At 38.8% G+C, this 27,694-nt stretch overlaps 1 protein-coding gene across 1 annotated transcript in view; it reads left to right on the forward strand.

Annotated features, from left to right (window-relative positions):
- LOC125232978 (nephrin-like) overlaps positions 1 to 27,694 on the forward strand; it is a 214,198-nt gene that overhangs the window by 81,531 nt on the left and 104,973 nt on the right. The window lies entirely within an intron of this gene.

Below are 27,694 nucleotides of genomic sequence, written 5' to 3' on the forward strand. Positions count from 1 at the left end.
GCAGACGTCGGCGGGCGGGCGGGCCGCCCTCAGCACGGCGAGCGCGCGGGGCGGGTCGGCGGGCGCCGCGCCGCAGGCCGCGGCCGCTCCGGCAAACCGTTTGTTTATAGCGTCGGAAGCAGCTTTTTTTGTTTTGAACTTGTTTCCATCCACGTCAGTAATTATCTCTGTAAAGTCGAGTTTGTTGTGGCATGTTTTACCTCTTTCCCTATTTAATACCGCCCACATGCACTTCACTGTGTTCGAATTGTTATTAATTTTTTTGGCGTAGAACTCGGATTTTTTTGAGTTTAGGAGACTGATGTATTTCGTGTTCATACTTGAAATAATGTGATTTAGTTTATCGTTATTAGGGAAGCTTCTTCCTAGATCTATGATTTCAAAAAGTAAGTTTTTTAGGTTGTGAATTTCGTTAGTCACCCATGATTCGTTTTTCCTATTATTGACGGTTTTTATAGGGAAGCAGATATTAAATTTGTTTATAATTATATGTATAACAGATGATGTTAGATTTGTGACGGAACTGTTATTTTTATGAATCACATCATGCCAGTCAACGCTCTGTAGCGCGGCTCGGAACTCGTTGTAGTTTCGTGCAGAGTAAATCCTCGCGCGGCGAGTGAGGGGCGCGGGCGCGCGCGGGGCGCGCGGGCGCAGCAGCTCGACGCGCACGGCGAGGTGGTCGCTGAGGTGCGTGGTGACGGGAGTGGCGCTCAGCGCTGCGCGAACCCCATTCCAGTAGACGTGGTCAAGATTTGTAGATGTAGTATCAGTCACCCTTGTAGGAAAGTTCACTACATTACTAAAATCATGGGCCCTTAATAGGTCGTATAATCTTCTGAGGTCTGGCTTCACGTTACTTACTTACCGTGTCGTCTATATTCGTGTCCCCTAAAATAATGCATTCCCTATCGAATGTACTTAATTTATCGAGCAGACGTTCTAGGTATACCAGGAAGTCCTTACTACTAATTTGACAGTTCGATCTGTAAATACAAACTACTGTTATATTATAATCTAATAGGTCTATCGCTGATATTTCGCAATATCGTTCTTCTGCTAGTCCTGTCAACTCTAGGTTTTCGATGGCTCGTATGCTTTTACGCACATAGATACACGACCCACCGTGTTCATAACTAGAGCGGCAAAAACACGAAACTAAATAATAGTCGTCAAAGTATATGCATTTTAATTTTTCACTACTCAACCAATGCTCGGTCATGACTAGGACGTCACATTGCAATTCATTCTGCAGTAATATTTCCAAGCGCTGTGTTTTGTTATCGAGCGCGCGTATGTTTTGGTTACATATTATTAACTTGCGGGGCGCTTCGGACTCATTATTTTTGCTTAATGCGGGTGGAGATTTAGCTCTGCTGCGGCACCGCGTTGGTATCGGCCGGTAGCGCTGCGCCGGAGTGACGTCGTCGATAGCCCCGCGCGGCGCGGGGGCGCCCGTGAAACCACTCGGTGAATCTTACGCGCGGGGGCCACACAGTAGGCGAGTTAAATGTATCGAATAACTTCTCTGGCATGCCGATTAAAAACGACGCGTGTCTATTAGTTTTTATCTCTCTTTTTTCAACTACGTAGTCGTCGGAAGACACCGTGTCTTTTAGAAAGCTTAGTATGTTGTCTGTAGTCGTTTCGGGTCTGAAAGACCAGGCTTGAATATACTTTAAGTGTTCTACAGCTTTAATACTATCGTGGTTCGAGCCCGTCCCGACCACTATATTGTTCCGCCATTTTTTATTACGCTTTTTTGGGCCAGCTGTTTCCCATTTATCGCCGTCAGTATCAGCCGTAGTTGACATCGTGTGTTCGTCCGGTTTTACCGCGGATTTCGTGGCCACACCTGATAGCGCGTTTGGCGTAGGCTCGGGGTCCTTCGGCTGCGGATTCGGAATAGGTGCAGCTACCAGTTTACTCGTAGGTGTGACGGTGACGGGTGCAGCGGTCGCAGGCGGCGGGGCCGGCGGGTGCGAGAGAGACTTACGCGTTGCTTGGGTTTGTACGTGCAGATTCCTCGCATTCGCACGCGCGCTGCGCGCTGATGTTGTCGTCGCGGCTGACGCGGCTGGTGACGTACCTGGCGGTCGGCTTCGCGCTGTCTTCGGGGCCACATCGTTTATCTTCGGGACCTGCTGTGCTTGTTCTTGTTCGGCAGCTTTGTCGCCATCTTTGCCGTTCGTCAGTTTGGATGTAGAAATTTCTGTGTTTAATTTTGCTAAAACCGCTTCGAGTTTAAGGTTTAATTCTGATATTTTTGCTTCAATGGGTGCTACGGCTTTTTCGATGAGTTTTTCTATAGCTAGTAGCGTCACTTTCGCCATGTTAACTCGATAATTAAAATAAATTAACGAGAGCTCTTTTTAGACGACCGTTCGCGGTAGAGGCGCGGGGGGGAGAGTATTAATAATATAGATGTCTAAGACACAATCTTAATAAAGCTAGTTAAACAATAAGTTACAGTAACTATCGTGGTAACCGAAGACAATATTATACGCATTTTGTTTTTAATAAGTATGGAATATGAATATGCATCTACATAATTATAAGCGCATAATAAACAAACACTCTTAGACGCACGGCCGGTCTCCATCCTTACTTGGTAGATATTCCACGAATCCGCACGAAGCGCTCGGCTTTGCTTCTTATTTTTTTCTTATGCGCACTGCCAAGGAGTGGAATTCCTTGCTGGCGGCTATATTATCCGAGCTCATATAACCCGGCAAACTTCAAATAAATCAAGAGTGAACAGGCATCTTCTGGGCGAGCTCACTCCATTGTAGGCCACGTCTTTGCCTTTGGCTAGTCTGTGACAAAGAGTAAGCCCATTTATTATTAAAAAAAAAAAACAAACAAAGAAACTTTTGTGTACATAGGAAAGTCTATGGGAATAATTATAGTATTGAATTCTATTTTATTATTTTTCTCAATCTGAGCTAAAGTAGGTTAATATAAATCATATGTGGATTGTGCGGCTCATGTGTTTTGTTTTTAAACATAAACAAAAGGGCTTAAGTCACTATACACCGTGCACTGATTTTACAATAGATTAATATAATATAAATCGTTTTCTTAAATATTCTTATATGTATGTATAAAGACTAAATTATTTTTTGTCGTTCATGTATAATAGTGGTGCTGAAGTTCAAAAACGTATTTAACAGATAATATTATGATATTTATTCGGATAGTTTTTTTTTTGAGGAATTTGTTTATTTCAAATAAATATACAATCAATCAAATATTTACTGAGTAGCGACTGTTGTGTTTAATTAATAGTTCAATTCTTTTTTTCTAAAATCTGTAATTTTTTTTAACAGAAATATTTACAATTCTGAAATAATACTAGATATAAATAATGTAAATAACTTAGATTAGCAATACATGTGAACAGTTATTTTGGGTATAAACACTATTCAATTCCAAAAGTGGAGTTTTAAAAAACTTGTAGCGCATTTTTTTAGATTTCAATACGTCTATAAAATAGGTACCAAATTGTCAGTTATTTGTCAATGGACAGCCACGATTTGAATCTCACGCTTATAATACATATTCCACATTGAATTAGCTCAGATTTGAAGCGATACCACGTTTTGTTTACCGCAGTTGACTGACGATTATCGCTACCACATTCGGTAAACATTGAGAATTTGTGCGTACATTACGTTTAATTAACGTTTAAAGTAGGTCGCGTGACGTAATGTAGATGATGAATACACCGTGTTTCCGGTATCACTCAAAACCTCAGACACCCCAACTGATTTTTATTTTTTTAAACGTATCTAGAATATTCATTTTTTAATTTGATGATTATTATTTTTTTAAATTGAATATTTAATTTTCTGTGCAGCTCTACTCGACTTTTAACTCTACACTCAATAAACTAATTGCTAGCTACCATCGTAAACCTTAAAACTGATTAATTGTGTACGTTACTGCAACGACATAAGGTTTACCAATAGACAGCTATGTCACTGTAAAGCATGTTAAACTGTGTCACAGTAAACTTCAAATTGGACAGGTGACGCAGTAAGCAAATTTAAACCTAATTAACGTTCAAAATGACAAGGTTGTAATTAGGTAAGAGTTCAATTTGTTATGACTTATGATAAACTTTAAAATTAAAGTGACGCACAACGTCAAACTCGTAGCGGAAAAAATAATCGTCCAAGTAACCAGCCAGTATTAATACCCCTAAATACTGAAAAAGGTATACAACCTCTAGAAATATGATATGCACAATGTTGTATTACGAATTTGAAGAATGGGCACGTAAACAATAACTAATAATACAAATTAAAACAAAAAATATTACTCCCATCAAGATATAGCTCAATCGATTCTACTCTCGATTCTGAACAAACGGTTTTCAGGTTTTTAGTGTTAAGTGAAACACGGTGTATATCATTTACATTAGAGATATTTTACATTGCATTCAGTCTTATTTATTTAGTTATTTCAGAGTCTTACTTATTTATTTATTTTGACGACCGGTCTGGCGCAGTCGGTAGCCTGCTACGCCGCGGTCCCGGGTTCGAATCCCGGTAAGGGCATTTATTTGTGTGATGAGCACAGATATTTGTTCCTGAGTCATGGATGTCTTCTATGTATATAAGTATTTATATATTATATATATCGTTGTTTGAGTACCCATAACACAAGCCTTCTTGAGCTTACCGTGGGCCTCCGTCAATCTGTGTAAGAATGTCCTTATAATATTTATTATATTAAGGGCCTATTTTAGACATTAGCTAGCTTTAGCTTAGCTTTAGCTAGCTAAGTTTAGTCTTAGTTTCTTATTTAATTATGTATATGTCACCGTAAAATTGTAAAAACCGTTAGTTTATAATTTCACTAGCGAGATTATGAACTAACGAAATATTGTGAACCGTAACGTACAGTTCACAATTTGACGGATTATTTTTACGTTAACATTTTTATATTAAAGGAAAAAATGGAAAAATTTACGCTTCCGGCGGGACTTGAACCCGCATCATTTGCAATCCGTGCAAGGCTCTTAACCAATTAAGCTACGGAAGCCACGCCGGATATCGCAAATCTTTCCATGCCTTTCCTTATGTACACACGTCTTGGACTCCAGTGCCGTTACAAGATGTAATAGTCTGTCGGTAGATGGCGCTAGACGTCACCCCAAGACGTGTGTACATAAGGAAAGGCATGGAAAGATTTGCGATGTCCGGCGTGGCTTCCGTAGCTTAATTGGTTAAGAGCCTTGCACGGATTGCAAATGATGCGGGTTCAAGTCCCGCCGGAAGCGTAAATTTTTCCATTTTTTCCTTTAATATAAAAATGTTTAGAATCGTTAGCAGACGTTTCTGCTTGTTAAAAATATATTTTTACGTTAGGTTATAATCTAACGAAGCGAAACCGTCAAATTGTAAACTGTCATGGCGTCGGAATGAAACTAGCGCTCTGATTGGTCGGTTTTATAGTAGATCGTTTTATGCCCATAGAGTGATACAAATAGATACTGTAATCACAGATGTCAATCAAAAACCTTTATTAAACTTTTATCATCAAAATTCGATATATTGTTTAAGGAAATGGTCGAACTCGCCAAATAAATAAAATTGTCAGTTACTTTGCTTGTTATATGGCGGCTTAATTGGTATATTTCTTGTGATTAAATATTCAGTTTTCGAAGAAAAAACCGTTAGTTTATAATCTTACTAGTGAGAAAGGACTGACGAGTTATGGTTAACCGTAACGTTCACAATTTAACGGATTATTTTTCATTAGATTATAATCTAACGGAGAGAAGCCGTCAAATTGTAAACTGTCAATATGCGTCAGGAGCTAGCGCTCTGAATGGTCAGTTTTTTGTTAGATCGTTCTGTGCCCATAGAGTACCTAAATAGTCACTACAATCACAGATGTCAATTAATGTATTAAAATAGTACATTATACGATACAAGTGCGTAAAAAAGGAAGTTAGAAACGAGTGGCGATACATTAATGTTTTAAACCGACATGCCACTATACGAGTTTTAGCAGCCAGGCGATTTTAACAGCCACCACACTAACTGGCGATACAAAAACGATGACGCCAACGGTATTGCTCTTGCTCAGTGGGCTGAGGGCAATAACCTACATCTAGTATTTGACGCCAAAGATAAAGGCTCCTTCTACTCAGCACGATGGAAAAAAGATTATAACCCGGACCTGACTTTTGTTACTCGGGATGGAAATGGTCAGCCCCTACCAACCACCAGAAACATCCTACTCGACTTTCCAAACAGCCAACACCGCCCCATACTCTCGGAAGTTGGTATCAAAATTCCTGTAGTCAACTCCATGCCACTCCCGAGATGGAACTTCAACAAGGCAGACTGGCATGCTTACAAGAACAAAATAGATTCCTCCATCCGCTTCATCCCTGCAACCGCTCATAACTACGAACGTTTCGTGGGCCTAATGCTAAAAACTGCCAAGTCTTATGTAAAGCGTGGTTATAGGAAGGAGTACATTCCCGGATGGAATAGAGATAGCGAACGCCTGTACGAGAATTTCACTGAGACGGGCGACTGTGATATCGGAGCCGAGCTACTTCAGTCACTAGATCATCACCGCAGGGAAAAATGGAAGGACACTGTCTCCAAATTAGACTTTAGACACTCTAGCAGGAAAGCCTGGCGGACATTAAATAAGCTCGCTGGAAAAGGTACACCGTCTACACCTCCTAGTTTAGAAATCCATCCTAACCAGATCGCCAACAGGATAGTGGAAACATCCAGAGCAAAAAGCTTAAAATCAGACTCTAGGATGATCCAAAACCAGTTTCGAGCTTTAAAACAAAACCTCACGTCGGACACAAGTCTAGCCGCTCCTTTTTCCAGAGAGGAAGTTTCGGAGGCAATTAAAAACCTGAATCCGGGAAAGGCGGCTGGTACGGACGGAGTATACAACGAATTCCTACTCAACCTAGGCCCAAATGCATGTCGATGGCTAGCTGCGTTCTTCTCGGACATATTGTCGACGAATTCCCTCCCAAAAGCATTTAAAAATACCAAAATTATAGCTCTCCTCAAACCGGGAAAACTTCCAAGTGACGCTTCGAGCTACCGACCCATAGCTCTCCTGAGCAGCTGCTACAAACTCCTAGAAAAGCTGCTGCTTAAGCGCATAGGACTGCTAATAGAAAAAGTATTACCACCCGAGCAGGCTGGTTTCAGGACGGGCAGAAACTGCACTGACCAGGTGCTTGCGCTTACGTCCCATATTGAGTCGGGCTTTCAGAAGGGACTTAAAACGGGCGTCGCATTCATTGACCTTACAGCCGCCTACGACACTGTCTGGCGGGAAGGGTTACTTTTTAAGCTTCTATCCGTGGTCCCGAACATGAAGATCATGAAACTCATCTCGAACATGCTAGCGCAGAGGCTTTTTACCGTCCACCTTGGCAACAAATCAAGCCGGCCACGAAAGTTAAACAACGGCCTTCCCCAGGGATCGGTGCTAGCTCCTGCCCTCTTTAATTTATACACCCATGATCTTCCCTCCACCACTGCTAGAAAGTTCATCTATGCGGACGACATAGCCCTGTCCACTCAAGCTAAAGACTTTGCTTCCCTCGAGTTGGTCCTGTCCGAGGACCTGGAGAGATTATCCTCCTTCTTCCGAATATGGCGTCTCACTCCTAGTCCCACAAAGACCGAGGTTGCTTGCTTCCATCTCCACAACAAGCTGGCAAAACATGAGTTAAATGTCCTGTGGCAGGGAAGAAGACTGTCACACAGCTTCTCTCCCAAGTACTTGGGAGTCACTATAGACCGGTCACTCACATTTAAAGAACACCTCACTAAACTTGGTAGAAAGCTGCAAACTCGGAACAACATAATCAATAAACTTGCTGGTACTACGTGGGGAGCTAGCGCGGACTGCCTACGAACTTCAGCTCTGGCCCTCGTATACTCCACTGCCGATTACTGCTCACCAGTGTGGCTGGAGAGTGCGCACACAGATCGAGTCGATGTGGAACTCAACAAATCGATGAGATGCATCTCGGGCACTATTCTTCCCACACCAACTCATTGGCTCCCGGTCTTAAGCAACATCGCACCCCCCCGACTGAGAAGGGAAGAGGCTCTTATCAGAGAAACCCACAAACTATTAGCCAGAGTGGATCTCCCCGGGCGCCAAGATTTCCTTAACCAAGGTTACCACCGACTCAAATCTCGTCACCCACCTTTTAAGCTGGCTAGGGCTCTAATAGAATCCAGTCGTAGTATTAACGAAAAATGGGTTTCTGACTGGCAGTTAAAGACGAACGGTTCTGTGAGTAGCCTTGTCTCACCCGGTGCAAAATTGAAGGGGTTTAATCTCCCGCGTCATGAATGGTGCAAACTAAACAGAATGCGGACAGGGTTCGGCCGTACTGCCCATTTCAAACACCTTTGTGGCTGGATTGATTCGCCTAGATGTGACTGTGGCGCCGAATCGCAAACTGTTCAACACATAGTTCAGGAGTGCCCCCTCAGAGCCTACCCAGGAAGTCCCGACGACCTGATCTCACTTACTCCTGACGCAGCTCAATGGCTGAGAACCTTGGACATCAATTTGTGACATACTTTTCATGATATAAAATACTGTATACCTGTGAACCTATTTATGCCATACGATTAAATAACTATACGAGTTACGAATTTCCTTTTCGCACGTGTATCGTACGACGTTTTTAAGTACAGATGGCACTCCGAAGTTTCGTTCTGACATATAATGAACCACTTCTCGCACTAGTGCGTAAAAAAGCACCATCTGTACTGAAAAGTATATTTCAGTACACATAGTGCAGTTTTATGGCACTAGTGCGAACTGTGGTCAATTATGTGCCTATATCGAAACTTTAAAGGGCCATATGTATGGACTGAAAATCGTCGAACGATACAAGTGCGAAAAAGAGGAAGTTTGAAACGAGTGTCGATAAATCAAAACACGACTGAAAGAAGAGTAATGTACTAATTGACATCTGTGATTGTAGTGTCTATTTATGTTAGGTACTCTATGGGCCCAGAACGATCTAACAAAAACTGACCATTCAGAGCACTAGCTTCTGGCGCATATGACGAATTACAATTTATCGGTTTCTCTCCGTTAGATTATAATCTAACGAAAAATAAGCCGTTAAATTTTGAACGTTACGGTTCACCATAACTCGTCAGTCCTTTCACTAGTAAGATTATAAGCTAATGGTTTTTTTTTTCGAAAACTGAATATTTAATCACAAGAAATATACCAATTAAGCCGCCATATAACAAGCAAAGTAACTGACAATTTTGTTTATTTGGCGAGTTCGACCATTTCCTTAAACAATATATCGAATTTTGATGATAAAAGTTTAATAAAGGTTTTTTATTGACATCTGTGATTGCAGTGTCTATTTGTGTCAGTCACTCTATGGCCACAGAACGATCTACTATAAAACCAACCAATCAGAGCGCTAGCTTCGTTCCGACGCCATGACAGATTACAATTTGACGGTTTCGCTTCGTTAGATTATAATCTAACGTAAAAATAATCCTTCAAATTGTGAACTGTACGTTACGGTTCACAATATTTCGTTAGTTCATAATCTCTCTAGTGAAATTATAAACTAACGGTTTTTACAATTTTACGGTGACATATATTATGTTCATGTAAATAAAGAATTATAAATAAGTTCGTCAAAAAAAATATTTATAATATTTATTCATATTTATTTACATACATTTCTGCCCACAGTTTAGTTTATTAATATAATAATACCAACGATCGACAAATATTTTAATAATTTGTAGCTTCGTTACTTTGAAATATCATGTTTAGATGGTCGAACATCCAAACCGATGCCTAGACAATAATCCAGTAAACAGATACTCGTTCAATTCCTGATCTAGACTGGATACCTTCATCATGTTTTCATTCGTATGTGTAATCTTTTTTTCTTTCAATTTACAGTTAAAATGGTTATTAGTAGATTTTGTACATTTTGTATAGTATAAAAACGACTCAATATCGTTTGTTAATTCGTTCTGAGAAAAATAGATTTTCAACTTGAAATAAAATGTTAACTTTATGTTTAAACTTAACAGACAGAATGTTTACAGTAATTAATACTTTTTTTTTCACACTTTACTTATATGTATAATATATACAATTATGAACATGTTTTGCAATACTAAATATTAGACTGATGTTACTTGAACATTATACCAGTTAAGAATATCAGAGCGCGTAATATAACTGTCAACAGAAATGACAAATTAGACCAGTAGCTGTTAATATACTCGTAATATCTTGCCATTGATGAAGGAAACATATGGACATGGATGGACTCGTGTTTCGTAATATTGTCTATGGTTGTTACTTATGAGTTTTAAATTATAAAATGAAACTATGAAAACTGATTACCAATAGGTGTTTGTATAAATTGTATAATGAATATAATTATCATACATTCTGACTATTTGAACTCTTTATAGCGTTCGTGGTCAATGGGTGACTGAGGAAAAATTACAATGTGCGAAAATTACTGACAATTATTTATATAAGAAAACTAATTGAATCATAAAATAGTCATCGATTTTTAAGACTGGTTTATACAATTATATCACATATCACTATAGTTATTTTTGAATTATTCACACTAGGCTAGTTTTTAGGGCTCATATTGAACTTGACTTGTCTAACCTATAATTGGAATTTTGATAGTCATTATAAAGAGATTTAGTTTCTAACACTGATTCAAATGATGATTTGTATTATATTTGTGACTGGATAGGTTTATTAAATTCCAGTACTACAGCAACACGTTCTTATTAATGTAAAAAAATATAAATTATACAGTACATAATTATATAATAATTATACTACTGGCCTTAGCGTCTATTTCAGACGATTTATGGTGCTATGTCCGAGAGACATCGCTTTTGATGACTAAAGAGACCTATGCAAGAGCGACACATTTTGCCACAACATAGCTGACAAGGGAAGCTTGCAACCGATTGCGACGTTTCGCTATGGTGTCTTCTTTCCCTTTTGTCAGCAAGTGCCGCAAACCAGGTCTCATCGACGAACTTGCGACCATCTCCAACGCACTTTACGCACAGTACATATATTACACAATACTATTTTGGTAACATTGTCCTATTATTATTAACTTCTACGCTAATTAATAGTCAGCAATAACAGATATTTTAGTAAAAGTAAACATTAAGTTTTGGGACAGCCACATTGAATGGTTCTTCTTGAAGTAGGTACTTTGTTTATATAAATATGTTCCAAGTCTATACGTTAGACGTCGTTGACTCTCATAAAGCTCCCAACCATAAAAAATGTGGTTTTAAAACTATTAATAGCATCGGCTGGATAGACACCTTCTTAATTCAAAAAGGGCGTATCTTCATAGAAATGAAATGGATAACATTCTTTTTGGCATTAAAACTTGTGAAATGAATATAACTCATAGTTTTAACAAGTTGATGACGTAATTTTTTGCTTGGAATTAGTACTTACTCATCGAATTGAAAAGCAGTATTTTTTTATTGATTTGTTTATAACTAATTATTAACGGTTTTAAGAGTTCGTTTTAACACGTAGAGATAACACTAATGACATATTTCATTATCTAATTATAAAGTTTTTTTTTTAAGTCTTTTTTAGTTTTTTGTTGGGTTAAATTGTGGTGTAGGCGAGAGGCTGGCAACCTGTCACTGCAATGTCACAGTTTCGTTTCCTCCCTTATTTGCCAAGATCCGAGTGGCACTGAAACTTGAGTAGTTTCATGTGCTCTGCCTACCCCTTCATGGGATACAGCCGTGATTGTTTGTATGTATGTAAAGTTTTTTTTCTAAGTGTGCTCAAGCTTTAGTTTGTAACATTTTTTACGCTAATAACCTAACCACAAAATTCAAATTTTGAAAAAAAAAACCCTGACATAGTGGACCGATTTTCATGAAACAAGGCTAAGAACACTCCCGACTAATTCAGCTTTCAAAGAAAAAAAAAACTAAATCTAAATTGGTTTATCCGTTCTGGAGCTACGATGCCACACACAAAAAAACACGTCAAACTTATAACACCCTGTCGTATTTGCGTCGGGAGTTAAAAAAGTATCACAAATTAAGATGTTTTGTCATAAATAAAACTTAACATATTGTTTTCGTTAACCCAACGAAAAACCGCTATTTTAACCAGAAAAAGATAGAATAGAATAGAATAGAATAGAATAAACGTTTATTCGTGAACACAGGTAAGACAAAATACTGTCCATTTCCACTTTTAAATATGAAAAAACTGCAAACTCAACCCTCATATAAATAAGAAGATATTGGAATCACGTCCACATTTACGCTCGCGATAAAATCTCAAGTTCATAAAGCAATCGTTGATGACATCTGGCGCGATATTGCATCGCAAGTAGCCCCTTATGATCTGAGTGGCCGCGGACATATACGTGGATAGACAGGATACAATCTCAAGTTCATAAAGCAATCGTTGATGACATCTGGCGCGATATTGCATCGCAAGTAGCCCCTTATGATCTGAGTGGCCGCGGACGTATACGTGGATAGACAGGACACAATCTCAAGTTCATAAAGCAATCGTTGATGACATCTGGCGCGATATTGCATCGCAAGTAGCCCCTTATGATCTGAGTGGCCGCGGACGTATACGTGGATAGACAGGACACAATCTCAAGTTCATAAAGCAATCGTTGATGACATCTGGCGCGATATTGCATCGCAAGTAGCCCCTTATGATCTGAGTGGCCGCGGACGTATACGTGGATAGACAGCATAGAATCTCAAGTTCATAAAGCAATCGTTGATGACATGTGGCGCGATATTGCATCGCAAGAAGCCCCTTATGATCTGAGTGGCCGCGGACATATACGTGGATAGACAGGATACAATCTCAAATTCATAAAGCAATCGTTGATGACATCTGGCGCGATATTGCATCGCAAGAAGCCCCTTATGATCTGAGTGGCCGCGGACATACCTATGCGTGGATAGACAGGATACAATCTCAAGTTCATAAAGTAATCGTTGATGACATCTGGCGCGATATTGCATCGCAAGTAGGCCCTTATGATCTGAGTGACCCCGGACATATACGTGGATAGACAGGATACAATCTCAAGTTCATTAAGCAATCGTTGATGACATCTGGCGCGATATTGCATCGCAAGTAGCCCCTTGTGATCTGAGTGGCCGCGGACATATACGTGGATAGACAGGATACAATCTCAAGTTCATAAAGCAATCGTTGATGACATCTGGCGCGATATTGCATCGCAAGAAGCCCCTTATGATTTTAGATAGATATATATGAAAATAGACGCCGCGTGGTAGAGGGCACAGTAGAGATCATTCTAAACAGTTATAAACCTAAAAGAGAGCCCATTTAGAGAAGTAGGTAGATAGATAGATAGATAGATAGATACATTTATTGGTACTAATCATACACCGTCAAACATTGTTACAATTATGTAAAAAATAAAAAAATAAAAATACAATCTTTCAAATAAAATTCCAATAAAATGATGTCTAATTTGATCTAAGGAACTTGATGCCATTTTGTACATTAAAAAATAAATAATAATAGTAATGATCAGAAAAGTGATATCAATACAATAATTACAACACAATTCGAAAATCAATGAAATTACAATTAAAAATAATAATAATAAATAAGAATTCGTAAATACAATTTTATTATGGCATTTTAGGTCATGTTTAATTTTTAGCTAAATTTTCATTCATCAAAGAACTCATTTATTGTGTAATAGGCCTTCATTAGGCAATACATTTTCAACTACTAGGTACCCTTTCAGGTACTAGGTACCCCTACCCGGTACCGGGTACCCAGTCCTATTGCCTAGTTAACAAATAACAAAATGAATCCGTACCGTTACCGTGTGGTGACTGGTGACGAGTTAAGAATTTAACCACCCCCTTTTTTCCCGTGGGTGTCGTAGAAGGCGACTGTGGGATATGGGTTAAATTGGGGCGTAGGCGAGAGGCTGGCAACCTGTCACTGCAATGCCACAGTTTCGTTTTCTTTCAACCCCTTATTTGCCAAGAGTGGTACTGAAACTTGAGTAGTTTCATATGCTCTGCCTACCCCTTCGTGGGTTACAGGCGTGATTGTATGTAAAATGAATCTAAAATCCGTGTTGTGTTCCTGCCACTGTACAAGTGTGCCAAAACGTGCTAATAACAGTCTGGAATTACAGGCTTTCTTCAGAAAGCCTACTAAAACTATCGATCTTACATTATTTTGACGTTTTTCTTGAAAGTACCCTGAAATCTCTGTGAACATAGGCATATGTACGAGTATATTCTCCAGGTTATAATCTATTACATTTAAAATTGATCCCATGTCTGTAAATTTCCTTTTCAGTACAGATGGTGTTTTTTTACGCATTAGTCGCACTTGTATCGTAATGTACTATTTCCTTGGTTCTGATAGCCGAAAAACATAAAATTAAACTTGAAATAGTTTTTTTTTTAATTATAAATGGGCTTACTCTTGGCCACAGACTAGCCAAAGGCAAAGACGTGGTCTACGATAGAGTGAGCTCGCCCAGAAGATGTACGAAATTTTCCAAGGTTGTTGATGACACGCGATGAATATTTGAGTAATCTAAATGTATACATCCGCGGCCCCTTATCCGCTTCGCATGCAGACGGAGTTTGCAGTCGTAGGGGTATGATATCGGAACTAACTCCGCACTCGTACGTACGGCACGAATTATGCAGGTGTCGGAGTTACCTCCAACTTATAGGTATCGTATGTTTCGGGGAAGTTATTGCCAGTGGGATACTTGGAAAGTAACTCTTCGTTAGTAAATCTAAGAAACAGGATGTTGTTTTTTTTATACTACGTCGGTGGCAAACAAGCATACGGTCCGCCTGATGGAAAGCGGTCACCGTAACCTATGGACGCCTGCAACTCAAAGAGTGTCAGATGCGCGTTGCCACCCCATTAGAAACTTGTAGATTCCCTTTTGCTGTGTTAAGTACACAGCAAAAAGGAGTGTTTAGTGATCCAATAGGGAACTTTACTGTTCTTATAATAAAATATATTATAACATGCACGAAATAAAGCATCAGATAATTATGAGAAACACATGGACAGAAGTTGTTTTTAAATCAAATTTATATTTAATAAGTCAGGTAGAAATATATAAAGTAACTGAATTGACCGTGACGTCACTCAATTCGATTTCATATTAATTCCATATTAGCAAGTCGTTCAAATTAGTTTTGACAGTTTTTAAAAAGAAGCTGATTCGACTAGGAGGTAAGTAGCCTATTTACGAGGCAAACCGCTTCGGCCGCGTACGAAACCAGTTGCGATCGAAGACTATACCCGAATTCTTCGTAACCAGTTGCGATCACAGCCTAAATCCTTTTCTTCTTTGTACGTAACCTCTCAGCTGTTAAGTCCGTCCGTCAAGTCAGAAACAGTATTCTATGTTAACAGTTGTATTAGAGGGGTCGAGACATGCGAGTGGCGTGGGTAACAATTTAAGCCGAAGGCGAAAATTGTTATGGAAAACGTCACGAACATGTTTTGACCTGTTCACATTTTATAGGTCCTATAATGATAATAAATTTTAGAAGTCCACGGACGTGAACTACTAGTATGGGACTCCAAAATTAAATATCGTGAAATTGAATCTAGAAATGTCAAAGTTAGACAACCAAATGAAACAGAGACTTTTTAATAAGATTTCTGGGTTAGATAGATAGATAGATAAGTCATTTATTTGGCAGACTGCAAACACACACAATACAATACACAATTTAAAACACACAAATTAGGCGCAACATAAAAAAGAGACAGAACAGTAAAATACAATTGAGACAGTAAAAAAAAACAACAATAACAAAAAAGAGAAAAGAAAATACAAACTGTGTGCGTTGCAGCAGGACAAAAGGGTCGCGGCTCAGTGATACGCTTCGCTCTTTCGACTGAAGCACTGATTTTCTGCCGGAACCCAGGTCACAATCACAATAGATAAATAATTACTTATATAATAACGGGTTGTTATGGATTACAAATTGTAACCTACCATTGACGACCAATCTGGCCTAATCAGTAGTTCAAATCCCGGTAAGGGCATTTATTTGAGTGATGAACACAGATATTTGCTCCTGAGTCGTGGATGTTTTCTATATATATAGACTGTCCCACGGCTCTGCTTTCGCCGTAAATATTTAATTTTGCTCTCATCATCATTCGTTTGTGATCCCAATTACTTGGGGTCGGCGCAGCATGTCTTTTTCTTCCATACATCTCTAACGGACGTTCTCATCAGTCATTTGCATTCGTTCCATATTCGTCCATCCCTTTCTTCGGCTTTCCTCTCCCGCTTCCTCCGTCCACACCATCCGTAATACTTGTTTCGTAACATGACTTTCATCCCTCCGCATCACATGACCGTACCATTTTGCTCTCATATGACACAATTTACTATTTACTATGTATGGAAGCGTTGGTAGCCCAGCGGTAAGTGCGTGCGACTTTCGTTCCGGAGGTCGCAAGTTCGAACCCCGGCTCGCACCAATGAGTTTTTCGGAACTTATGTGCTAAATGTCATTTGATATTGGCCAGTCGCTTTTCGGTGAAGGAAAACATCGTGAGGAAACCGGACTAATCCCAATCAGGTTTATTTACCCTTCGGGTTGGAAGGTCAGATGGCAGGCGCTTTCGTAAAACTAGTGCCTACGCCAAATCTTGAGATTAGTTGTCAAAGCGGACCCCAGGCTCCCATGAGCCTAGCGCCTAGCCTAACGGGGGGCTAATGCCGGAATAACGCAAGGAGGATGACGATAATGACACAATTTACTATAGGTAGGTACTATTTTCATTCAACATAGGCAACTAGTTCTTTGCCGTGACTTACTTATTCCTTTCCTTTTGTTAAACAGTGACATTTCTCTTTGACTGCGTCCCTGTTACCTAGTTAGTAAAAATGGGTGCGCTAACATTGCTGGACGCAAATAGAATGCGAAACTTAGAAGCGTCCAACAATCGTATCGGACTCGAGGTACTTCCACGTAGAGTTCACAATGCTAAGAAGGATACTGATTTTAAATTTCACGATTTTTAATTCATACAAAAAAAAAACCGACGTACTGGACCGATTTCCAACAAACATGGCTAAGAACACTCCTGACTAAATTCAGCTTTCAAACTATTTAGTTCCAGTATTCTGGTTCGGATTAAAATGAACTCACCAAAGAGTGTGTCTGTCTGTGGCATCGTAGCTTTCGAACGGATATAATCGATTTAGATGTCCTTTTTAACCCCCGACGCAAAAACGAAGGGGTGTTATAAGTTTGACGTGTCTGTCTGTCTGTCTGTCTGTGTGTGTGTCTGTCTGTGGCATCGTAGCTCCCGAACGGATGAATCGATTTAGATTTAGTTTTTTTCGTCTGAAAGCTGAGTTAGTCGGGAGTGTTCTTAGCCATGTTTCATGAAAATCGGTCTACTGTGTCGCAGTCGGGGGTTTTTTTCAAAATTTTAATTTTGTGGTTAGGTTATTTCTTGTTTGAAAGCTAAAGTAGTCAGGAGTGTTCTTAGCCGTGCTTGATGAAATTCATTTTATGTAGGTACTATGTCGAATGTTTTATCAAAATTTTAATTTATATATCGTGGTTACTCTTGACGACCACTACCGGCCTGGGTGTTGACCCTGCCTGCTAAGTCGCGGTCCTGGGTTTGAATCCCGGTAAGGACGTTCCATGACAGGAACAACAATCTATGTATGTAAGTATGTGTATATTGTATAATATTATTGTCCGAGTACCCACAGCCACAAGCCTTCTCCAGCTTACCGTGGGACTCTGTGTAAGAATGCCCTATAATAAATAATCATCCTCCTTGCGTTATCCCGGAATTTGCCACGGCTCATGGGAGCCTGGGGTCCGCTTTGACAACTAATCCCAAGATTTGGCGTAGGCGCTAATTTTACGAAAGCGACTGCCATCTGACCTTCCAACCCGAAGGGTAAACTAGACCTTATAGGAATTAGTCCGGTTTCCTCACGATGGTTGATCAAATGACATTTGACATTTCGCACATAAGTTCTGAAAAACTCATTAATGCGAGCCGGGGTTCGAACCCGCGACCTCCGGAACTAAAGTCGTACGCACTTACCGCTAGGCTACCAGCGCTTCCTAGGCTACCAGCGCTTCAAGGCCCTTTTCCCTATAATAAATAAATAAAATATGTTTAGCCTCCATTATAGAAATTCTAGTAGATTCCAAGCTCTGCGCGCACAAAGGCTGAATGCTATCAGTAAATGAACGTTCTCGTTCCGACGTCCGTTCACGAGCTACATGCTTTTGTTATTTCACGGACTTTCGACTGTCACCTATATTATGTATGACTTCTTTACTATTCTCTAGTAGACCTTTATTAAATGAGCAGTTCCCGGCAACTTTGTACAAAGCCAAGTCAGCAAATTTTAATTGACCCTATTTTGTTACCAATATTTAGTAATATAAGTCGACTTTCGTAAGACATATACAGGTTAATTGTTATAATTAAGAAAATATAGATAATAGAGAACCTTAATGACGAAATAAAACAATAAAATCTCAATTCATCAACAAAATCTAGGTAACAAAATAGGAATTATTAAAAACAAATTTAACTTTTTCCTTAATTTTTGAACAAACTTTTCGAGAACTGCTGAAATATGGATTTTTGAAGTGAAAGTTCAAATGCGACTTCCAACTGACAGCGTGTAACACTCAGACAGTATTACGTTGCGTGAATTGCCGCTCACAGAGTATTTGTCATTTTGCGGCCAACTGAAGGATCTGTTACGTTAGTAACTAATAATCTGTGCCTATAGACACTGCATTTGAAGGCGAATATCAATCAACAACGCTATAGGTATATAATTATAATATCAAATGCAAATTACATTAAATCGGAGGTTTCCGGGAACAGTTGTCTGTTGCAATTTAGTAATTAAGCTGTCTAGTGAATATTGGTGAGGAAAATCGGAAATGCATTTAGGGTACACTGGGGTTATTTTGATCCTTGCCTGGGGTATTTTGGGCACATCACATGCAAGTGTCACGATAGTTTTTAGTTATTTCTTTTAGATTTAGTTTTTGGTTTTTAGTTCAATTATTCCCTTTTGTTATATTTCTGCCAATGAATTGTATCATCCTCTTTCAAAAAATCCCAATAATCAGAAGAAGTGAACACCGGTTTATAACAGTATACTAACCGAAGCGACACAACTAGACCTTAAACTTTTTAGTTTAAGTTAAGATACTATTTATTTTTTTGTAAAAAAAAACATAGGGAATAGTAAACGTGCTTTTTAAGGGAATTTTCAGAATTTAGGACCCCCCAGTTAGCGTAAGTTGTTAACAAAAGTTAACTCAGTTGACAGTTAAGCATAAAATCTGTCTAAAAATTTACTTCTTTACATTTTGATTGTAGATTATCGCTTAAAGTTTATGTAGTTAACACAAAATCAATATTGTTATTCAAATTTCATGCTTAAAATTATCGTTGCAAAACTGACAGTGAGTTAATTTTTTTTAACAACTTAGGTACTCTAATTGGGTGTCCAAATTCTGAAAATGTTCTTAGATACCATATTTAAAAACTATAAACCATTTGTCTTTTATATTTATACCGATAAATGCCTAATGTTTGAAATATCCATCGTGATCGGATTATTTTACTGACCAAAAACAACCAAAACCAACCAACCAAAAACAGTCTTGTCTTTACAAGTGTCATCATCCTCCTTGCGTCATCCCGGCATTTGCCCCGGCTCATGGGAGCCTGGGGTCCGCTGTGACAACTAATCCCAAGATTTGGCGTAGGCACTAGTTTTTACGAAAGCGACTGCCACCTGACCTTCCAACCCTTGTCGTTACTAGTGTATTGGCGTTTATTTTAATGTTATGTTCATTTTTGATACACGTGTGGTTTTAGTACTCACGTGTATCATTTGTAAGTACAGTCAACCAATTTGAATCCAAAGCCAATGTAGAACTTTATCACAGTCAACGTCAAAAGTTAATTCTATGGCGAATAATGTCATCCTCCTTGCGTTATCCCGGCATTTTCCACGGCTCATGGGAGCCTGGGGTCCGCTTTGACAACTACTCCCAAGATTTGGCGTAGGCACTAGTTTTTACGAAAGCTACTGCCACTTGACCTTCCAACCCGAAGGGTAAACTAGACCTTATTGGAACTAGTCCGGTTTCCTCACGATGTTTTCCTTCACCGAAAAGCGACTGGCAAAATATTAAATGACATTTCGCACACAAATTCCGAAAAATTCATTGGTGCGAGCCGGGGTTCGAACCCGCGACCTCCGGAACTAAAATAACGGTGTCAAGAGTGGTCTAAGATTCAATCAGGAATTGTAGGTATAGGTTTCATATTTTGTGGTCAAAAAATCCAATTTGCCCCCACCCACCCTAATCAAAACAGAATTGTAGTCATTTTCGCCGTCAATGAATACTGGTTTAGATTAACAATTACAGACACTTTAAACCTAGATTTACTGCAAATTGACGGTATTTTGAATAATATTACATACTTATAAATAGAGTCATGAATGTTAAAAATGTTAATATAACCTTGTAGAGCCCACAATTTAATGCGACTTGTCACTGTCATAAAACACTCAGTTTTGCCGTGAAAGACGGACAAACAAACAAACGCACACACGTTACTATTTTTTAGTAAGTCAGTAGTATTTATTAGTAAAGTCAGTTACAAATAAGTTTATTTCGATGAAAAAACGATTCAGAATACCCTCACTTTTGCCTTGCTTCTTCTTTTTAACCGTCGCCTCATATCTCAAGAAGGACGGTTATCAAGTCGTCTGTATGTTTTTTTTTTTTTTTTTTTTTTTTTTATGTTTGTTCCTCGATATCTCCGTCGTTACTTGACCGATTTTGAAAATTTTTTTTTTATTGAATTTATATGCATACAGATTGGTCCCATTTTTCTCAGAACCCAGTTCTGATGATGGGATCCTGGAGAAATCGAGGGAACTCCTCGAATCTGAAAGGCATACATATGGTGATTTTTGTGTTTTTAAAGGAACAGCATGCATTTAGGTACGGAACAGTGACATTTGGTGCAGTGGAACTGCTGATGATGGCCAGAACGGAACTCTTCAAATCTGAACGGCACGCTTACAGTGACTTTGGTATTTTTATACGAACAGCATGCACTTTCGTCCAGAACAGTGACATTTGGTGCAGTGGAATTTCTGATGATGGTCAGAACCGAACTCCTCAAATCTGAACGGCACGCTTATAGTGACTTTGGTATTTTTATAAGAACAGCATGCACTTTCGTCCAGAACAGTGACATTTGGTGCAGTGGAACTGCTGATGATGGCCAGAACCAAACTCCTCAAATCTGAACGGCACGCTTATAGTGACTTTGGTATTTTTATAAGAACAGCATGCACTTTCGTCCAGAACAGTGACATTTGGTGCAGTGGAACTGCTGATGATGGCCAGAACCAAACTCCTCAAACCTGAACGGCACACTCATAGTGACTTTGGTATTTTTGTAAGAAAAGCATGCATTTAAGTTCAGAACAGTGACATTTATTTAGTTATGTTTGTTAAGCATAAGTCTTGAAGTCAAAGTTTGTCAAGCTTCGATTTCTTATAATATAATCGGATTCATGAGGAATTGAGGAAACTCCTCAAACCTTAACGTTATACGTATATTCATTTGTGTTGCCATCTAATAATGAAAGCATTAAAAGCAGTTTTAAAAAATACTTACACATTTCTACATAATCCAACATTCGCAAGTAGCTTTTACCAGAACCCAAAAGGCGACGGTTTTTTTTTTCTTAAAAATTATCTTATGAGCACTGCCAAGGAGTGGAATTCCTTGCCGGCGGCTATATTTCCGAGCTCATATAACCCAGCAACCTTCAAATCAAGGGTGAACAGGCATCTCCTGGGCGAACTCACTCCATCGTAGGCCACGTTTTTGCCTTTGGCTAGAGTGTGGCTAAAGATTGAGCCCATTTATAGTAATAATAAAAAAAAAATGAAAAACCCCCGACCACGACATAGTGGACCGATTTTCATGAAAAATGGCTAAGAACACTCCCGACTAACTCAGCAAAAACTCAATAAAACAGCAGACAAAAGAAACTAAGTCTAAATCGGTTCATCCGTTCGGGAGCTACGATGCCACAGACAGACACACACACAGACTGACAGACTGACAGACTGACAGACTGACAGACTGACAGACTGACAGACTGACAGACTGACAGACTGACAGACTGACAGACAGACAGACAGACAGACAGACAGACACATAGACAGACACGTCAAACTTATAACACCCCGTCGTTTTTGCGTCGGGGGTTAAAAATGATCCCAGTGCAAGTTTTAATCAAATTCGAGTCGTCTGAAAGTACTCGTAATTAGAACCTTCGGTATTCAGTTTATTTCTGTCTTCCAAAAACGTCTCCGGTCAAAATTCCCAAAAACGAAATATCTCCTTCCTAAAATCTTCATAAAGGAATAATTCCGAGTTAATAAGGCCCCGTGCTGCACAATTTCCGCCGTGGCTGCTGCGAATTTCGCGCTCTAAATGGATTTTAATAAGTGACAGAAATATAACTAGATTCCCCCTAAATTTAATTAAGTTATCTCTTGCGAGTTTTGGTATTTTGGTGGTGACAGGCAGAAATTTATTTTATTTATTTATAACCTTACCTACCTTAAAAATTTGAAAAAAAAAACTCCTGACATAGTGGACCGATTTTCATGAAACATGGCTAAGAACACACCCGACTAACTCAGCTTTCAAACAAAAAAAAAAACTAACCCGTTTAGTTCCATCCGTTCGGGAGCCACGATGCCACAGACAGACAGACACACACACAGACAGACAGACAGACAGACACGTCAAACTTATAACACCCCGTCGTTTTTGCGTCGTTTCATTTTTATACTTACTACGTTCGTTACACAAATACCTAACCTATGTAATTTTCACATTCTTTCTAAAAAATATTTACAGAAACATAAACACCCATTGCTTATTCACATGCTTGTTACTGCATAAACCATCCAATTCGCGCCGCTCCCTTAGGGAGTATGTGCACCATGTATAAGATTGGAAGCACTGATGCAAGAATAGAACCAGCTGTGCCAGCTTCGGGCGGAAATTGCCAGACAACTGCATTCCCACCTAGCTGAGTGTGGATCTACAACTTACTTCCAAAAGAACCTATCTACACTCGCCCACGTTTCAGAATAAACTTAAGCTGAAGGAGAATAATGTCGAACAATTAATGAGGAGTTTATTTTATAAGAGAGTTTGAAAGTTATGAGGGTAGATGTACAATTGAGAGGTTAGGAAATTGTAGTTGATGGAATAGGATGCGTTGGGTGAGATTAGGTGACATAATTACGCAACATAATGTAGTTAGTACATATAATTAATAATAATTAGTAACTAGTACACTGAGAAGTGACGGGTAATTTCAAAACCCCCTTTCTTCCCGTGGGTGTCGTAGAAGTCGACTGTGGGATATGGGTTCAATTGTGGCGTAGGCGAGAGGCTGGCAACCTGTCACTGCAATGTCACAATTTGGATTTTTTTCAACCCCTTTTTGCCAAAAGTGGCACTGAAACTTAGAAGTTCATGTGCTCTGCCTACCCCTTTATGGGATACAGGCGTGATTATATGTATGTATGTATGTATGTAGTACACTGAGAATTTCAAGAGATTTACAGTTAAATAAAATACTCATAGTTGAGCAAGCAAATTACGTCGAATTTAAACTAAGGACACACCCTTGCCACGTCATGTTTCGATAGATAGACGACAGAGCATTTCAAGACGTCGTGCTTTCAAAACTTAATAGTGGTCTAGATTCTTCTTTGTAAACCACTGCCTGATAGTTACGAGTAGCATATATATTATTGAGATTGATCTTTGATTTTTACAGCTGTAGGTAGTGAAAGTAGTGAAGGTAGCCCTTATAATATGTACCTACCTACTAACTTTTTTTAATGCAAAATCAATTACCTAATTGTTTTTTTATCAATTAAATTAACGGCAATTCAGTGACCAAGTGATTAAAAACTTTATACAACTGCGCTCTTTTCTAAAACAAAATATTATACAAATTCTAAACGTCATTTCAATAATCCGAAATTAAACTTGAAATTGATTCGAATTCAGTAAAAACCGATATTCCGGACAAAGGGAACGGAAGTTCCGGTCCGGACGGTGATTAATCTAAAATAATTGGCGCTTTTAATCAATCCGGAATTCAGTTCCGGTACTTTTCCGGTGGATTAATTATGTCGTTGGATACGGAGCTTATTATTAGAGAATTCGATTTGAAATGAGGTTAGTAACTGTCAAAGGTTTGCATAGATGTTTCGATAAATTCTAAGAAAAACGTAACTCGGAACCATAAAAAAATATGCTCTTTTAGATGACTAGTTGATGCTCGGTTTTAACGTTTTGTCTAGAGATAAAGTCCACGCAGCATACTACATATTTTACTTTGAATAAACCCATTATATTTGGTTCTACATTTGTGCATATTAATAGGTTACACTTGTGAGTCTCTTGTGAGTCTCTTAACTTATTTCTTATATTAACAAAAAAACTCTTCTAAGAAGCTTGTTACGACATTGAGAACTATTCGTTGTGCTCTTATTAGTACCTAACAAGTATTCATATTTAAAAAACTTGTGTCTATTCTCTTAACTCATTTCATTTAACTCCCAAAAAACATTATTAAGAAAACGTCTTTTCTACCTTGTCTGGAAATTACGAGTTTAACAACATGCCATTCGGTCTCAAACGCGCTCCAACTGAAACTCGCTAATCCTCACGTTCAATACTCTCCCACAAAAACTCAATAACTCCTAAACACACGTTATCCCATCCGTACATTTATCCCGAAGACGGACAAGCTAATTACCGCGTCTGGGACAGGGAAATCCCTCGTAATTTTCTACTTGACGAACTAGCCGGCGAAACTAAATGGCTCCAAGATAGACAACGGTTGGACACGTTGTTTGTGTTTAATTTATGTCTGTCTTTCGAGTTGGTGTATTATAATTAAGAGATATATCGTACCCTTGCCCTGAGCTGTTATTAACTTGGTATAGTTTGTTTTCTTTGTGTGTTGTTCTTGGTAGTTTTCACGGTAATTTCTAGCCCGTAGTAAGATGTTGGTGAAAAGTTTTATATTATCTTTAAATATAAAATAAAGTTCTTTTAGTCGGCATTTTAAATGTTTTCGGCAAACTGAATCGAATCGTATCACCGTTTTACAATATTGTTGTCCTGCACAAACGCAAATCTTCAGAAAGTTGTTTGGCATAAGAATATGTTTATATTGTGCAGAATTATGCACAAAAAGCAGCATTATATATTCTAAGCCTATTGATGTTTTAGTCTACAACCAGGTACTTAATCAAAAGTTCCATCCACAATGAAATTTTGATTTCTACTATATATATATTGTTTTCTATTCTATCCAGGCCTTCCGTGCCGCTCATGCATATTCAGCGCACGGCACAATTAGACCGGTCCATAGTTTTGAGCCGCCAATTATACTCCACAATCGGCTTTTTGTACCATTTGGAGTTCAATAGAATTTAGTAGTTTTTATTTCAAAATTTGTTTGTTTATATATTAAATTAACACACAATACAGTCACTGTATATAGTTTTTCTACGCCAGTTGCTAGTAAAATATGCATGTTAAGTTGTCTTCCTTGTCATCATCATCCTCCTTGCGTTATCCCGGCATTTGCCACGGCTCATGGGAGCCTGGGGTCCGCTTTGACAACTAATCCCAAGATTTGGCATAGGCACTAGTTTTTACGAAAGCGACTGCCATCTGACCTTCCAACACGAAGGGTAAACTAGACCTTATTGGAATTAGTCCGGTTTCCTCACGATGTTTTCCTTCACCGAAGTTGTCTTCCTTGTATAAACCAAAAAAGGGGGTAATAGAAGGGGGAATACAAAACTGCAAAATTCAGTTTCAGTGCCACTTTTAGCAACTAAGGGGTTGAAAGAAAATGAAATTGTGAGATTGCAATGACACGTTACTAGCCCTTCCGCCCACACGACAATTGAACCCATATCTCACAGTCGAAGTATTAAGTTAGGGGCTTAAGAGGTCTGGGGTTCTCGGGTTCGAACCCCTCCTAGTACTAATATTTTTTCCTGAACTTATAAATTATGTGCGAAATGTCATTTGATATTTGTCAGTCGCTTTTCGGTGAAGGAAAACATCGTGAAACCGGACTAATCCGAATAAGGCCTGGTTGCCCTTCGGGTTGGAAAGTCAGATGGTAGTGGCTTTCAGTAAAACTAGTGCCTAGGTATGTACGCCAAATTTTGAGATCAGTTGACAATGCCGGGATAACGCAAGGAGGATGATGATGATCTCTCAGCAAAAACCAAATAGGTAGTTTGAAACTCGTGGATATATTTAGGCATGAGTACCTATAACAGGACTCTTTTGTTTTTCAAAAAATAAAGCAAATAGTTTGAAAACCACAAAACCTCATATAATTCTATTCGCAACCCCAGCCTCGTTTAGCCAGCTTTTGGCTACTATCGCCTAGATTTTTTTTACAAATCGAAACTGGACTTTTTCATTCTGCCGTTATTTCATTTGCTGGGAGTTTGGGCTCAACTCGGCTCAGTACGACCGCGCTATTGCAGGTGCGTTTACTTAGGGATAGTTTTTAGACGAGTGGGAGCATTTACCTTGAGTGAGTTTGAGACGTTTTGTTGTTGTTATTGGAGTAGTTCTAAGGCACACGTGTATGAAAATGTGTCATGTACGCAGAAAAATATACGCCCTTCGGCTGCTGGACTTATTTGTCTTTGAGATTTGTCAATTTTTCAGTCAGAGTTATTTAAAGTTCTATTCAGTTCATCTATTCAGTAAAACTTTATTTACTTACCGAAAAAAATCAAACACAGTATATTTGGTATACCATCGAAACTGGATCAGGCGATTACACAAATATCATTAACATCAATCAAGTCCTATTACTGAGATATAATTCTATCTCAATCAATTAAGGGAACAATTGTGCCAAAACATTAGCTGGTAGATTGGGCTATCTAAATTACCCTTCGAGTGCCATTGCCGAGGCTAACCGAGCGAGGGCGAATCTAAAGGTTGAAGGACCAGAGATCATAGAAAAGATGACAAAAGAAGGATGAAAAATAATTCGAAAAACTTAGCTAGAAAATGTTGATGCCAACTTTAGCCAGTCTGCTCCGAGACCACGGGGACAACAACGCCGTCCTTGAAACGTAGCAGGTTGGTTTAAAAATATAGTTTTACGCGATCTCATTTTTAATTTTGAGTATGTGAAAAATACTAATCATAACTTAAATAATGTATGAAAATAGTCACGTTCTTATGTCTCTATCATAACTCTTTTCTTTCTCGTTGTTATCATAATGACGGTGTGAAGGACTTCTCGAGCGCGAATGTCGTGATTTTTCTTACTTTGTAAATTAATATTTCGTGTATTATAGTTGTGATAAAACTGTTTCTTCGTCTTCGTCAGCTCCTCATTGTACACTAACGCTTTTCATTCCGAGCGGCTTTCTGCAATTCAGTACTTACGTTCCCTCACAAA

This window comes from Leguminivora glycinivorella, chromosome 13 (assembly GCF_023078275.1).
Source record: "Leguminivora glycinivorella isolate SPB_JAAS2020 chromosome 13, LegGlyc_1.1, whole genome shotgun sequence".
NCBI lineage: Eukaryota > Metazoa > Arthropoda > Insecta > Lepidoptera > Tortricidae > Leguminivora > Leguminivora glycinivorella.